General features: G+C 39.7%; 1 long non-coding RNA gene across 1 annotated transcript in view; it reads left to right on the top strand.

The window, feature by feature from the left end:
* The first annotated feature begins 780 nt into the window (after positions 1-780).
* LOC147582647 (uncharacterized) overlaps positions 781-16,630 on the top strand; it is a 173,499-nt gene continuing 157,649 nt past the window's right edge. Inside the window, exons 1-2 of the long non-coding RNA XR_015248766.1 lie at positions 781-888; positions 1,735-1,855. This is a non-coding gene — a long non-coding RNA (uncharacterized LOC147582647). The remainder of the gene's footprint in view (positions 889-1,734; positions 1,856-16,630) is intronic.

Genomic DNA, 16,630 nt, shown 5'->3' with positions numbered 1-16,630 from the left:
GAAAGAATGTATTCTGCATAACTACCATCAGGGATTACAGAGAACTATCAGAGGAGATAGTTTTTGCTATCAAGAAGCAAAAAATCTAAAGCGTTCTTAAAAGAGAGCACCTTCTGAAATAAATCAGACCTCCTTCGTTAATATTAATCTTGCCGGGGGAAAAAAAAACACAAAGATTCCACAAAGCTGCTATTCCTTAAATGTTTCTTTTGTATTCAGTTCAGTGTCTAGGACATAGTGTCTTGCCTGTTTCACCTCCTGAGATTCTATCCTGGGGACACTATCCAGAAAATGCCCATGTCCATTGTCAATGTTTATTCCATTGATAAATGCTTGATGAAATAAATGTAATTCAATTCAAGTCCTTATTATCTATTATACCTAGGCTATTTCAGTAGCTTCCTAACAGGCTTTTCCCTTTCAATGGTCTACACAATTCTGCCAGAGTGGTCTTCAAATTTTACCCTTTGGTTGTTTTACTCATTATTCAAAAACTTTTGGTGGTGCCAAAATGTGGGATAATTTCAGTACATGTGCTGCCGACGTGAGCAACAAAATGTAGGATAATTTCAAAACTCCTTGGTCTTTAGCATTTAAGTCTATCCAAAATACCACATCAACCTATCCTCTTGCTTTATCTTCTATGAAGTTCCCAAATACTATTTCTCAGACAAAATGTCCCTTGGTTTTTCTGAGCATGAATTGTTTGGCAGCCATATATTCCTATTCTGTCCCACCCAGAGCGCTCTGATGAAGAAAATCCTCTTGATTCTTCAGGTGCTGTCTGGAGCCCAATATTCTCCATGACGTCTTCTCTGGTATGCCCAATTAGAACAGATAAGGAACTCCTCTTGCCAGGTGTGTGGACAGCCTGTGAAAGCAGCCCAGGTAAGAAAACTCCTGTGTTATGCCAAACTTTTTCTCTCATCTCTTAGGACCTTGTTGGGCTCAAATTTTGGGGTTGGAAGGTCACCTCTGATATTTCTCTGGATCCACTGCCTTCAGATTAGAAACTGAACCTGTCCTGAGATTGGTTTCTTGCTGACTTGTGTACCCTGGATATTTTTTTCCTGTATGTACATCCTTTGGTCAAGCCAGCATGGCGTTATTCTGCTAAAGTTTGCCCACTTCCAGGAAACAGAAGAGTGTAAAGTGTATCTCTTTCCTGCTCACTGAGCACTTGTCCCTGTGGCAGGAACTGGTCCTAACAGGTGAGGATGAAACCAAGCCCTCAGCAGCAAAACATGCCACTCTTGTTTATCCTGGTGGTGAATGCTCCCTTTGATTCAGTTTAATGGGGATCCCTATTCAGCTGATAGTTGACCCCAGTGGTTTTCAAAATGTGGTCTTCAGAAGAGCAACAACATCAGTCTCACCTGGGACTTGTTAGAACTGCAAATTCCCACCACAGATCTACTGAATCAGAAATGTGGGGGGTGGGGGGGCAGCAATCATGTTTTAACAAGCCCTTTAAGTGATTTTGATGCCTACTAAAGTTTGAGAATTGTGAATTACATGAAGGCTAGCAGTCTCCATTAATTTTTTTCTCCCTTCCCTTCTTTCTTTCTTTCTTTCTTTCTTTCTTTCTTTCTTTCTTTCTTTCTTTCTTTCTTTCTTTCTTTCTTTCTTTCTTTCTTTCTTTCTTTCTTTTTCTGTCTTTCTGTCTTTCTCCCTTTCTTCTCCCTTTCTCCCTTTCTTCTTTCTTCTTTCTTCTTTCTTCCTCTCAAGAGATAGAATCCCAAGCAGGCTCCGTGCTGTCAGTGCAAGCCTGATGCAGGGCTCAATCCCATGAACCACGAGATCACGACCTGAGCAGAGATCAAGAGTCAGACACTTAACCAACTGAGCCACCCAGGTGCCCCTCCATTAATTTCTAATTAAGTTTTCGTTAAGTAGAGTAGGCAGCTCCTGTGTATGTGTGTGGGATGGGGGTGGGGGGCAGGGAGATATATGAGAAATCTCTGTACTTTCCTCTTAATTTTGCTGTGAACCTAAAACTGCTCTAAAAAATAAAGTCTTAAAAATCATTGTAGTCACATTTAAAATTGTGGAATTTTATAAGATGATTCTAAAATTTATTGGGGGCTCCTGGGTGGCTCAGTCGGTTGAGCGTCCGGCTTCGGCTCAGGTCATGATCTCACAGTGCGTGAGTTCAAGCCCCGCATTGGGCTCTGCGCTGACAGCTCAGAGCCTGGAGCCTGTTTCAGATTCTGTCTCCCTGTCGCTCTGCCCTGATCCTGCTTGTGCTCTGTCTCTAAAATAAATAAACATTAAAAAATATATAAAATTTATTCAAAAGGTAAAAATCCACGAATATATAAAATTCTCTTGAGGGAAACAATAAGGCATCAAGACTCAAAGTAACGGAAATTAAGGAAGTGTGATTTGGTGCAACAATAGACAAATATACCTGGCATACTAAATAGACCAAGGACAGAGAGCCCTCTAACAGACGCACACTCATATGATATTTGAAATGTGGCAGAGACAGTATCACATGTCAGTGGTGAAATGATAGGTTTTTCAATAAATTGTAATAGGAAAACCGGATATCCATATTGGCAAAAAGAACAAAAGTATTCCAACTTTGTACCATCCACAAAAATAAATTCCAGTTGGGGTGCCTGGGTGACTCGGTTGAGTGTCTGACTTTTGATTTTGGCTCAGGTTATGAGCCCAGGGTCGTGGGATTGAACCCCACATCACTCTCAGTGTGGAGCCTGCTTGGGATTCTCTCTCCCTCTTCCTCTGCCCCTCTCCCATGCTTGGGTTCTCGCTCTCTAAAAACATAAACAAACAAACAAATTCCAGTTGGGTGGATTAAACATCTGAATATGAAAGGCTAGGCACTTATGTTTTTTAGTTGATAAGTGGAGAATATTTTCATTACTACTGGTTAAGGAAGGGTTTTAAAAAATGAGATAAAAATTACAGTAATTATATTAATTAAGTGGGATTTTATGGTAACAAATATGTAAATTTTATCTGTTAACAGATAAGTGAATTTATTTCTTTTCAGCAAGAGAGCTTTCCATTACACACTCATTTACAGAATAAACTGGAAGTCATACTTCTATCTTCAACAGGTAGCTTTCTAAGGATACTTTGGATGTGGCCACAAGAAGGAAAGAAAAAGAGCACAGTGGATCGATATAGCAGGTTTCTATGGGTCAGGCCTGAGAAAGGCACACATCACTTCCATCTATATCACGCAGGAGAGAACTTAGTCACATGACTCACCTAATGGCAAGGAATTCTGGGAAATTGTGGTCCAGGTCTGCTCCCAGGAAGGATAGAGAGATGGACAGCCAGTCCATATTTATCATACAATATATTATATGCCTATATAAAAATGACCAAATGATAAAGAGAAAAAAAGACTAGCCAGTATTGGGGGAAGTTATGTACCATATAAATAACATACCCAGAATATAGTAAGAACACTGAAAAATTAATAAAAAATATAAATTATTAGAAAAGTGGTCATAAGACTTGATTAAACACTTCACAAAAGAGGTAATCCAAAAGAAAGCCTCTTAATTAACCAGGGAAATACTAATGAAAATCATGAGTTGTGACTAGATTATATATAACATACTTATATCAGATAATATGAAGTGTGGTAGAAAAAAGTGGGGCAGTGAAACTTTTCTACACTGCTGGTAGTAGTTGGAATTTGTAAACTCACTTTGGAAAACAATTTGGCATCATCTAATGTAGTCCAAAATGGGCACACCCTATAACTTAGCCATTCTATTGCTAGGCATAGATGCTAGGGAAACATGCACATTTACCCCAGAAGACAATATGAATGTTCACAGTAGCATTCTCATATTGTATTGGCCACCAAAGAAAAATATCCCAAATGTCCCTTAATAGCAGAATGGATAAATCAACTTTGACTAGTGATTCATTGGAATGCTATATAACATGAAAATGAATGAATTATAGTTATTTTCATCAGAATGGATAAGCCCCTCAAACATAATAATGAGTAAAGAAGTAAGTCACAGTAAATATAGTATAATTCGGGACAATAAATCCCACAAAGCCTTCAAAGAAAGGAAGTTTGACTCAGGAATTTTATGCCCATATATACTCATTTTGAGTATAAAAAAATGGAGAAATGTTTTTGAATATGCAAGGACTTATGATGTCATTTATTATTACAAAGAACCCTAGTCATTGAAAAGTTTGGAATATAGCTCTCCATGATACAGTGGACTAGGGGTACCATCAAGTACCTAATTCTTCCTTGCTTAACTTTGGGTTACCTGTATGCAGAAATTAAAAAAAAAGTTTATGCCCTATTGCTAGCTTTTAGAACCCAATATCTCATGTCAGGAAATTTAGGTGCTTCCAACTGAGATGTTGCAAAATTGTAATGGTAGTTCCCTCAGAACATGAACGATATTTAATAGGTATAAGATTTTCTGATTGTTGGTACTTAATTTCCTAATTTTGGTAGTGATTGTCTTTTTTTACAGACTTCCTTCAAAACGATTGGTAATTCTAGTAATTTCTGGTGGCCAGAGATGTCTTCTGGGGCATTAAATGTCTAAACACTTGGGTCCTGACATACCAGAATTCCCATTTAAAGTTGAGAATGGCATAATCACCAAGTCCTTTGATCCATTTTGTCTTAAGAAAACTTTTATTGTGGTACTCATTCCTATTATGTGCTTTTTTCCTATAAAATCAGAATGTGCCTGGATGTTTATTATACTGGATGGCATCTGGTTCATATACAGAGAACAGAAGTAAAGATGGACTAGTTTACTCTCAGGGATTTAAGGAATGGTGGTCCAGGAAAATCAGTGTGAGCTAAATTTAATAGCCCAAAATGGCAGAACTCCACCCCGGCAAACCAGCCTCTGTCAACACATCCAAAAGGCACGTGCAAATCTAGAATTAGTAGGTGAAACTCAGAGCAAAGTGGAAGCCAAAAAATCCGGGAACAGAGCTGAGAGTAAAGTGAGGGAGGGCCCAAGTGATGCTATAAATAGTTTGTGCTTTTTGAGAGCAGCTGGGTGGAATCAGGACCTTTGATATTGTCATAAAGCTACATGTCAGAGAAGGTCTCCAGGAAAGTGATCTTGGTGGGATATAATTATTATGATGAGAATAGCAGAAAGCTATTGCAAAAATCTAGGCTAGTGATGATGGTGTCTTGAAATGGAGAACTGAGGGTCTCAGGGGGGAGAAGTGGTTTTACTTCAGCTATAGTCTGAGGAAAGAGAAGGTAGGATTTACTGATGTGTGGGAGGGAAATCAAGCCAGTCTTCTATAGCTAAGATGGGAAAGACTGAGGGAAGAGTACTTGAAGTGTGGGGTAGAAGTTACGGGTTTGGTTTTGGATATAAATTTAAAATGTTTGAAAAACATCCTAAGGGAGATGCTTTTTTAAGCAGGAGGTTCAACAAACAACAGCTGTGGTAGCTGTTACTTTTCATCACCTTGACATTCATTGACATAAATCCCTGTAAGCTGGAACCTGCTAACATGTGTCTCAGATGACAGAAGCCTTGCTCACCAAAAACCACTCACACTTGCATTTCCCGTTCCATAAAAACACCCTAATATGCATTCTATTTGGTTCTCATTCCCTTCTGTTCGCTTTACTTGTCATCATGTGACATCTGAACTTAAACAAAGGGCTGGGTTAGAAAGCTCAAAGAACTTCTATCCCCATTGCCAATTCTGTGGGCCCATTCATTCACTAAACATATGTTTACTAAGCATCTACGCTGAGTGTCAAAATCAAGCCTCCATTGCCCATAGAGGTGACCTTAATGATGCCCCTTACATCCATGTGTCCTTCTTTCCTGTTTCACTCTCCTGATTTCCTCACTCCTGTTTACGGGATTTTAAAAAATGCTTATTTAGTTTTGAGAGAGAGAGAGAGAGTGCAAGCAAGGGAGGCACAGAGACAGAGGGGGACATTGAATCTGAAGTGGGCACCCTGCTGACAGTAGAGCCCGATAAGGGGCTCGAACTCCGGAACCAAACCAGGGATCATGACCTGAACGGAAGTCTGACACTTCTACTGAGCCAGGTGCCTCTGTTTAGGGGATCTTTATCTCAGGCTCTGGTTTTGGAGGAACATAGACTATTTTCACACAATAGCCAACGATGAACTAGAGTAAACGACTGAAGCCATAATGGACGTCCACTTCACCTGGAAATGTGAGTACAGGGCAGAGTGTTGTCTGTAGGGCCCCTTCCTCAGGTCTGCAGGAAGAGGAGGAGGCTGTGGACAAGCATGGACAGCACTGGGTATTATGAGTCAGGCTCCCATTCAGGTCCTCTGCTGGCCGGACACATTTTCTGATTTCAGAACAAGAAGATGTGTTTGGGTGGTAGCAGCCTTTCACTTTGGCAGATGTCAGACTGGGGTCCCAGAGCTCTGGGCCAGCAATTCCCATTGCTTCCTCAGGGCCTTAAGCATCTGAGAGGCTCTAGATTTGCAGCCTACACATGCGCAGGTCATTCTCCCATTCTGGCCTCAGCGGTCTAGGCCCTGCAGTTTTTGGCGCAAGCCTTTGGCTTACATCTGGCTAGGCCCTTGGTGAGCTGCTGGTGCTCTGTGACTCTGAGTCGGGGGCAAGGCATCCAAAAGAATCAAGGTTTGGCTGATGAGAGGTATGAGCCAGACTCTAGAAGGAGGAGTCCAGCAATGCAAAGAGGTTCTAGCACCTGGACACACAGGTGTTTCTCATCCCAGGACTCCCTGCTGGCCCCCATACATCTCCTGAGATCAGGCTTCCTCATGGCTGCGCCTAGGGCTTTAGTCCGCCATTATCTGAGTCTCCCAGATATTCTGCTCGTCTCAGCTGAGGCTCTTCCTGCTCCTCCTTAAGGACCCACGACTTACACCCCTGCCCACCTGAAGCCACCCACACCCTGTAGGCTCCTGGCTGCCTTCCTGGGAAGCCCTACACTCCACATGCACCATATCCCTCACCCTGACACCAGGCTCTAGCTTTGGCCTGGCAGTTCCTCTTGGTGTTCAAAGAGGAGAACATTTCCTGAACGAAGGGCCTTGGGCGAAGGGGCCAGCTTCCCTGTCGCAGGGTGCTGGCATTGTGCTGGCAAGAGAGAGCAGCGGGCTGAGGCTGTTCTTTAGGGGAAGGCTGGAGAAACAGGCAGTGATGGTCTCCTGGGACAAATTCAAGACCGCTCTCTGCTGCTGGGAGGAATACCTGGCCAAGAGGATGTGGGTGAGTGCCTGGGTCTTTTTGTGAGTGTGTCTGTGTATGTGTTCATGTGCTTATTTATTTTCTTTATCTTTTTTTGTTTTGTTTTTTTGGTAAATCATGCTTCAGGAAGTGCACTAAATTGACTAAGCCCTACCTCCTGGATAACAGTGTTCAGATGGGTAGCCAAAGTGCCTTAGGACCAGCTGTAGCCAGTGTACTTGATAGTATAGCTTGGGTTCTGGGAGTAATGGCCAGGTTTTCTCTTGGACCCTTGTGTACTGAGAAGATCATTTCTTTCAATGGGTAAGGTGCCCAGGTCGAGTTGTGAAAATGTCTCCTGGCTTATATAGTTTCATGATCCAGGGAGAGGGAGCCTTAAACCTTTGTCTTGGGACATTGTTGTGTGCCTGTGAAATGTGGGCACCCTGCAGACTGTGGATACTGAATTCCAGTGTGCCGTTCAGGTGTCAGGGTGGAGGCCCACCCGTTTGTCCTAGAACTCTGTGTGCCCAGGTGATTGCAGAGCAGGTGTGCTGCCCCTTTAACTATCAGAGGTACTAGGGGTATAAGGTATCACATCATCTTTATTTTCTTCCCTTCTTTTCCTACCTTACTTTCCACCTCCAGCAGTATTTCCTGAGATTGCCTCCCACCTAATTTACTTGCACTTGATCCCCTTGCTTTAGGAAATCCAATCTCAGACAGTCCTGACTGAATGAATAAATGCTCAAGTATTTATACTCAGATAGTACTTTATGGAGGTCACAGGGAGTTTACTGTCTTGATTTAAGGGTCATAGTGTTTTCCCCAACATTAAAAATTCCATAAGTATGCTTTTTATTTAATTATATCCTTTGCAGGGAAAAGATACAGTAACATATGTTGTATATGGTGTTTAAATAATGATCACAGTAAGGGCTTATTACATATTTGTTAGTTTGAGCATTTGAGTAAATTGAAGGGTTTTTTATTTTCTTTTTTAGAAGATATTTTTTATGTAGTCCTAAGCTCTTGCTGACCAGGAGGAGTTATGGAGAATGTCTTTGGTTGAAGTTCCACCAAGAAAGGGAAATAGAATGCATCAATAGAATATTTCAGACCCTTCTGTAAACAATTAACAAAGTCTCAAGCAAAGGGAAAACAGGAAGTGATATGAGAAGGAACTTGTTTACCATGATTCCAACTGCACCAGAATTTATTTTTATCAAAGTGAAGCCATGGGTAAGTCAACAAAGCTGGACAAAGCCCTCAGAGTGTGAGGAATTAGATTACCAACCAGGAGTGTATGAACCAGAGGAATTTGAATACATTTTGCTCTTTTCAGAAGTTGCTAATGTTTCTCAGAAGACTGTGTTTCCCTTTACTCTGCTTTTTAAAATTCAAAATATTTTCTCTTAGGGAATGCCATGTATCAAAAAGAGTTTCTAAGAACAATAATTTAAACTGCAGAGCCAAATTTCTGTAAGGTTAGCCAGTGTTTTATCTTTAGCATGATCAACACCTAGGATATAAATGATCCCCATCATTTTGTCTCCTCTTGTTAACTTGTTATACAGAGAGGGCACTGGGCTTTTCGGTAAGGCTCTTTAGTCCTTAATGTTTAGAGATGGGGCTAAAAACCCAACATCCACAGAGGCGAGTGGCCCATAAGGGGGATAGTGGACAACAAGAGTGTATGATTTTGGTGTCTTGTGGGAGTATGGGAGCAGGAAAATAAAGTTTCTGACTTTGTAGGAGAAATCAAGAATCTGGGTTTTCACATGAAATTCTCCCATATTTAATGTGGCTAACTTGTTGCAATATTTTAAAAAAAAATTTAACGTTTATTTATTTTTGAGAGAGAGAGTACAAGCGGGGGAAGGGCAGAGAGAGAGAGGGAGACACAGAATCTGAAGCAGGCTCCAGGCTCTGAGCTGTCAGTACAGAGCCTGATGCAGGGCTCGAACTCATGAACCATGAGATCATGACCTGAGCCGAAGTCAGTCACTTAACTGAGCCACCCAAGCACCCCTCAGTATTTTAAAAGTGCTTTGTGAGGGGAGAAAAAAATTTCCATCCTGGAGCTTGATTTCACATTTGGTCACTATTTTCCAACCTCTATTTTAGAGACTCAAAGCTACTTTGATATTCTAATAAAAGAAAGGAATCCTTTGTAATGAATGTAGCATCAGAGATCCTCTGCTGACTCCATGTGCCATGGCCTTGCTATATAAAGGGTGGTCTCAGGCCAGCTGTATCAGCATTGCCTTGGAGCTCCATAGAGACACAGATTCCCAGGCCCCACCCAGACCCACTGAATCAGAACTTGCTTTATAAAAAGATCCACACGTGATTCATATGCACGTTAAAGTTTGAGAAGCATTGCTTGAGTTTGCCTCCTGAGGGGGAAAAAAATCAGGCTCCAAAAGCAGCAGCTGTGATTTAAATGTACTTATATGGAGAGGAAAAAGAATTTTCCAGAAATGATAGACACCTGCAGTAGTTACAGCTAACAAAAATATTTAAAAGTGGCCTATTGGAGAAGAAGAACATATTCTCTGTTTTAACTGAAGAATGCAGTTGTTGAAGGCAGACCTTTTCACTATTTTGAACCAAAGTCTATGTATTTTGAGTAGTGATAGAGTTTTTAATTGTGTTATTTAGTCAATAATGTATATTAAAAATCTATTATGTTCATTTCGCTGTTCTGAGAACTATATCCAGGAATGGATAAGGCAGTTTCTACCCTCAAAATACTTACAGTCTCAAATCCAAAATATGGCACAGGTGGCCACAGAGGCATAGAGTGGAAACTCAGAATGAAGAGGCAGCATTGGCCTGATGCCCAATAATTCATTTGTGTCATGATCCTTCAACACAATATTGTACTCACATTTTTGAATGCTTATTTGCTTAACATCTGTCTACACTTCTGCATTGAAAGCGCCTTGCTCTCAGGGACTAATATTTATTGAATGATATGTCTTTTGCTTCCACATTTACCCAAGCTCTCTGCTCGAGGAAGGACAATATAAAAGAAATTTCATAGGAAACAATATGCTTGAGTCATTTCCTGTAACTTTTAGGGAGTGTACGTGAAGTAAAACTAACTGAATTTTTAAAACTGTTTTATTGAGATATAATACACCTATACAATTTACTCATTTAATGATTTTTAGCATATTTAGAATTCTCCATCTATTACAATCAATTTAATTTTTTTCATCACCCCAAAAAGGAACTGTGTCTGTCTTAGCTTTCACATACTGCCCTACCCCACAACTTTTCCTTATCCCTTAACCCCAGCCAATCAACATGTGTCCTTTGTGACTGGCTTTTTTCATTAAGCACAGTGTTTCACTAAATTTTATTTTCATTCTGTATTGCCCTGAACTAGAGAAAAGAAACTTAGGCTAATAAGGAAAGTGTTAAAATACTATTAGAAATATAAATGACTCCCAAAGCTGGAGGTACATCAGGCTTTTGTTTATAACCTTAGAAACACATATCTTCTGTTTCTCTTTTGTCTTGAATCCAGTTTTTTTTTTTTTTTTTTAGTGTTTATTTTTGAGAGAGAGACAGAGAGAGAGACAGATAGACAGACAGACTGTGAGTACAAGTGGGGAGGTGCTGGGAGACACATAATCTGAAGCAGGCTTGAAGCTCGGAGCTCTCAGTGCAGAGCCTGACACAGAGCTTGAACTCACAAACCGTGAGATCATGACCTGATCTGACGTCTGATGCTTAACCCACTGAGCCACCCAGGGGCCCCTTGAACCCAGTTTTTATTGGATGTTTGATGGGGCCTTATGTGAGAACTGGCTGTTTCTAGGAAAAATTGTGAAATGAATGAAGTTTACTTTCTATGCCTCTTCTTTCTACTTTTTATATCTTTCTCTTCCTCTTAAATGCCTGTTATTCTTGTGGTACATCTTTATTCACCATAAAGTATTACATTTTAATAATGAAAGGAAAAAATTTTTACCCTTGTCAAATAATATTTTCACTTCCATAGAATCCTTCAACTTTCCCAATTAAGGGAGAACCTAATGCATATATGTTAGGAAGATGGGGAAAGGGGCAACTATTTTTGGTTAAGGTCAGTTTCATAGATCTTTGTTGAGAGATTGCCATGTGCTAGGTGTTGGGTAAGTGTATATCAGAGAGTTTAAGTAACTTGCCCAAAGACAGCTATTAGGTGGTGAGAGCAGAATTTGAATGCAGTTTTTTCCCACGATTGCAGTCTCACTGCTTAATTTTTGTGGTATACTGGCACTCCCCAATGTTCCTTAGTCACCTTAGAGTCTGCAGCCTACAATCCATCTCTTCTCTCCTAAAACAGGCACAGGATATATCATTTGTTATTTTGTCTTTTGGCTCTCTCTCTCGAGAATGTTATCAATTCTGTTAGTTGTAGTTCCTACTGGTTATTTAAAAACACGAAAGTTGATTTTTGTGTTCTACAACTTTACTGAATTTATTATTCTAACAGATTTTAAGTGGTGGTGTTATAGGCTTTTCTGTATACTAGATCATATCATCTGCAAACAGCATAATTTCTTCCTTTCTGATTGGATACCTTTTATTTTTCTTGCCTGGTTTCTGTGGAGACTTCTAGTGTCATGTTGAATAGAAGTGGTGAGAGTGGACACACTTGTCTTGTTTTTGACCTTAGAGGAAAGCTTTCAGATTTTCAGCATTGAGTATGATGTTAGCTGTGGGCTTGTCACAGACAGCCTTTGTTATGTTGAGCAACATTCCCTCTATAATTTGTTGAGGTTCTTTTGTTTTTTGTTTTGTTTTGTTTTTGGGTTTTTTTTTGTTTGTTTGTTTACCATGTAAGAATGTTGGATTTTGTCAGCTACATTTCCTGTATCTATTGACATTATCATGTGATTTTTATACTTCATTCAGTTAATGTGGTGTATCACATTTATTGTTTTGTGTATATTAAGCCATCCTTGCATCCCAGAAATAAAGCCCACTTAATCGTGTTGTATGACCCTCTTAATGTGTTGTTGAATTCACTTTGCTAGTATTCTATTGAGGATCTTTGCACCTATGTTCATCAAAGATATTGGCTTGTAGTTTTCTTACTGTGTTTTTGTGTCACTTTGGCATAAGGGTAATGCTGGCCTCATAAAATGAGTTTGGAAGGGTTACCTCTTTATTTTTTAGAAAGAGTTTGAGAACTGGTGTTAATTCTTAAATTTTTGGTAGAATTCACCAGTGAAATCATCTAATAAACAAATTCAGTAAAGTTGAAGGATACCAAATCAACATACAGAGTCTGTTGCATTTTTATGAGGTAAAAGAATCCTAAAATTCATTCATCCAACACAATCTTGAGCAAGAAGAAAGCTGAAGGCATAACACTAACTGATTTCAAAATATACTACAAAGTTACAGTAATTAAAACAATATGGTACTGGCATAAAAACAGACATCAGTCTAATAAAACAGAATAGAGGATCCAAAAATAAATCCACATGTTTACAGTTTATCTTCTGCATAGGTGGTCAGAATACACAATGAGGAAATGATAATCTCTTCAATAAGTGGTATTGGGAAAACTGGACATCCACATGCAGAAGAATGAAATTGGATTCTTCACACTATATACAAAATCAACTCAAAATGTATTAAAGCCAGAAACTGTAAAACTACTAGAAGAAAACATAGGAAAAAGCTTCTTGGCATTGGTCTGTGCAATGATTTCTTGGATATGACCCCAAAAAGTACAGGAAACAGAAGCAAAAATATACAAACAGGATTGCATCAAACTAAAAAGCTACAGCATAGCAAAGAAACAATCAACAGAATGAAGAGACAGCCACAAAATGGGAGAAAATATTTACAAACAGTACATCTGATAACAGCTAAAATATGTAAGGAACTTAACTCTATAGCAAGGAAACAAATAACCTGATTAAAAAATTGGCCAATTACCTGAATAGATATTTCTCAAAAGAAGACATACACATGTCTAACATGTATATGAAAAAATGCACAACATCACTAATCTTTAGGGATATGCTATTTTCTGGAGTGTAATTTAAGTGGATGAACTACTCTGCCAAAGAATGTCAAGATTAAACCCAGTCTCCTAGCAATGGCTCAAGACGGGAGGGGCTAGGAAAGGGCTCAGATACAGATAAAGGGGGAAACTGAAGGCTTAAGATGCATAAACAATTGTGATGCCTAACAAGGAGCATTACTCCATTTACCCAGAGTCAGGGTAACTGAAACCCCGTGTTTGACATTTTGCAGTGCAGGATCCATCTACCAAAAGCTTTCAGATTATTTAATCAGTCAGTATCAACCGTGTACCTAATATATATATATACTCTGTGCTATTGTCAGACTGACTCTCTGGACACATTTAAATTGCTATGAATATGGAGATTGAAACTTCAGTTTTTAAAAATTATATGAAATACTTTTTTAGGACCAAAAATAAAAGCAAAGTGAAATGTTATAAGTGGTTAAAATTGAATTGTGAGGCCTGAATGATCATTTATCTCCGTGGGTTTTATGCATTTTTAGAATCAGAACATGGTTCTCGAAAGAAATTTTATAAGAAAGGCTAATATTTTAAAAGTGAGACGATTAAAGCAGCTTTGGCTGAGGTGGGGGTGGGGGGAATCATAGCCTTCAGGCATGTTCTCCTCCCTTTACTCTTAACCTTCATTTCCCATGCACCTTCTCGCCTTCCTTGTTTCAGTCCAGCCTTGATGGACCTCATATGAACCTCTGTAGGGACTTTAAGAGTAGTTCAGGAATGTCTATTGTAGCTCGGTGGTTTCATTGAACGAGTTAACATTCATTGTTCTCTTTCTTTACAGAAAAATTTTGAAATTACTATGATCCTTTAGAAAATTGGCCTGGGTTCTAGTCCATTGTGGATGATCTGTATCCCAAGGTTTTTTTGAGCTAATGTTAATGACCCCCTAGTTGTATGTGTATCTATATTTCTGCATCTATTCCATACTTGACAGTTTTGTGGGTCATACCAAAGGGCACAACTGGACACCTCTTTTTGATAGGAGAGGTTCTGATTCATTTCTTTCTTTCTTTTTTTCTTTCTTTCATTTTTCATTCCTTCATTCACTCAACAAACACTTTTTAAGTATCTACTATGTAAAAAAAGAAAAAAAGAAAAAGAAAAGAAAAAAGAAAAGAGAAAAACCCAAACATTAAAAACACTGTGGAACTGAATGAGGAATAATATTTGGCCTCTTCCTTCAAGGATCTTAAAAGAAAATAGACAAGATAGGCTTGTAAACAACTCACTGGAATGCAAGGCAGAATGGAGTACTATAGCTCTCTCAGGAAGATGGAAACTGTTAGTGTTGCTGAAAATAGAAGGGGCAATCTGAGAGAGGATTGAAACCAGAAATTGGGGGATCTTTGGGAACAGAGTCAGATGTAGGTGATGGGGCCATTAGCCATGGCCAGCAGAATGTCCACAGAGTGGTCAATAACTGATTTTTTTATGGTTAAACTTTGAGAGGTCTCAAGAGATACAGGGTATATCTCATCAAGAGATGGATTGACAAAGAGGTCATTATATGGGGCTCCAAGCAGGCAAAATATCTGCTCACATCAAGGAGAGGTAGCAGTACTTATTTGAGAGCAACTCTCAGAAATGAATTTGGCTTCAGGTCTCTGTGTTATTAGCAAAACAGGAAAATCCAGCATAGGCTTCAAGATAGGGGCCTAAAATGATGGCTTGATTGTAGGAACAAAACAGGAGATCTAACTGTTAAATTTGATGCAGCAAATTTTATCTGAAATTTAATTCCAAGAGTTTATAGAATACCTTCAATTCCCATGAAGACCTCAGAATCTGGGGCAGGACTAGCCTCAGCCTTGTCAGTCTCAGGTAAGAGGAGAGATAGTGCTGGAAAGGTGGGGCCTGGCAGGGTCATTATGAGCCTCTTTACTTCAAGTTCCCTCTCTCTTAGCTCCTATATTCACTGTCTGGCAAGTAGGTTGTATTTTGGATTAAGTTCTACTTTTGAATCTTATCTGAATTCTCTTTGCTCAGGTTTCCAAATTGCTCTGGGTGACATCTGCTTGTCACCAGTAAAACCAAAAGGACAGCGGGGTAGATTGCCTTGAACAGCGCAGACAGGTAATTACAGCTTTAATTTTGTTTTGTTTTTGGAAGGATCCAGGTGTCCAACCTCTTTATCTCACAAAAGAACCTTAATATATGTAGGAGTGTTGGCAGACAAGATGGCCCAGTGGGCAGTCTGCCCATCAGATGTGTTAGCCTTCTGTTATTGAAATAGTACTTCCCATGGAAGCATCACACATCAAGAATTCTCTGCTGGTCCAAGGACCCAACAGTTTCCAAGCTAGGAGCACAGTTAGAGACATGGAGAATTCTAAATAGCCAGGAGATACATTTCACCCTGGAAATTCAGATCTCAACGGAGAGTGCTTGGGCCATGTGAATATGAATCATTCCTCTGAACAGCCCTTCTTGTTGTGAAATCAAATAATCTAGAGCTGGAACCTGTTGACTAGCTGATGGGTGTGTCTCTGACTTTGAAGAATTGATCACTTTAGAAATTGTGCACATATAGAATATAAGCTGGATTTTCTAGAATCTGAGATTGTCTTCCTTTTCAAAGCCTATGTGTTTTGCTGCACATATGTCCAGAGTGGAGCCAGAGGTGTTAAAAGCAAGGCTTAATCAGAAGTGCAATAGGCCAAGGCTTAAGTATAGGCCTCAGGAGACTGTCTGGGGGAGGTTTTCCCAGCACCTGAAAGTACTAGTGGGTCCAAGAAAATTGATTATCAGTGAGGATCAGGGATATTTGGCAAGAGGAAAAGTTTGGGGCCTCAGAAGTTAGAGTTAAAAATAAAGAAATGTAGTAGGACTACACTGCTTTCCACAGGGACTGGATGGAGTGTGTGGGTAGAACTATAGTTCCTAGAAATATTGGAGGATGGTAAAAGATAGGAGAAACCAGTCAACTCTGAGACTCAGATATGGGGTCTAGAGAAAGCTCTGTTTACTAGAATTATGGAATACAATGGGAAGTGGTTGATCAGAAAGGAATAAAGCCACGTGACCAGAACTGATTGCTATTAGGGACCCCAGAATCTCAATATAATTCCACCTTTTAGATCCTGGGGCAGTGGCACTTCAGCTATCTTCTGAATAACCAGACACATGGCAGGTACTGTTTTGTGTGCATGTGTGTGGAGGGGTTTGTTTTTGTTTTTGTTTTTGTTTTTTTACAGACAAGAAGGAACTGCTTAAAAAAGACTTCTTCAACTTGGAGGATGCAGCTAGATCCAGTCATGGATTCTTGTACAACAGCCTTGATTCTTGGATTCTAGAAAGTGTGTCTATTTTCAGGGCAGTGGAACACAATGGCTCTTATCTGTTGTCCTGAGAAGTTTCAGAATTATGGGGATTGGCACAGGATTGTAAC

The sequence above is a fragment of the Puma concolor genome, chromosome A3 (genome assembly GCF_028749965.1).
Source record: "Puma concolor isolate L17-30 chromosome A3, mPumCon1.1.hap2, whole genome shotgun sequence".
NCBI lineage: Eukaryota > Metazoa > Chordata > Mammalia > Carnivora > Felidae > Puma > Puma concolor.
The sequence above is the reverse complement of the archived record's forward strand: the minus strand, read 5'-3'. Positions and strand labels throughout refer to the sequence as shown.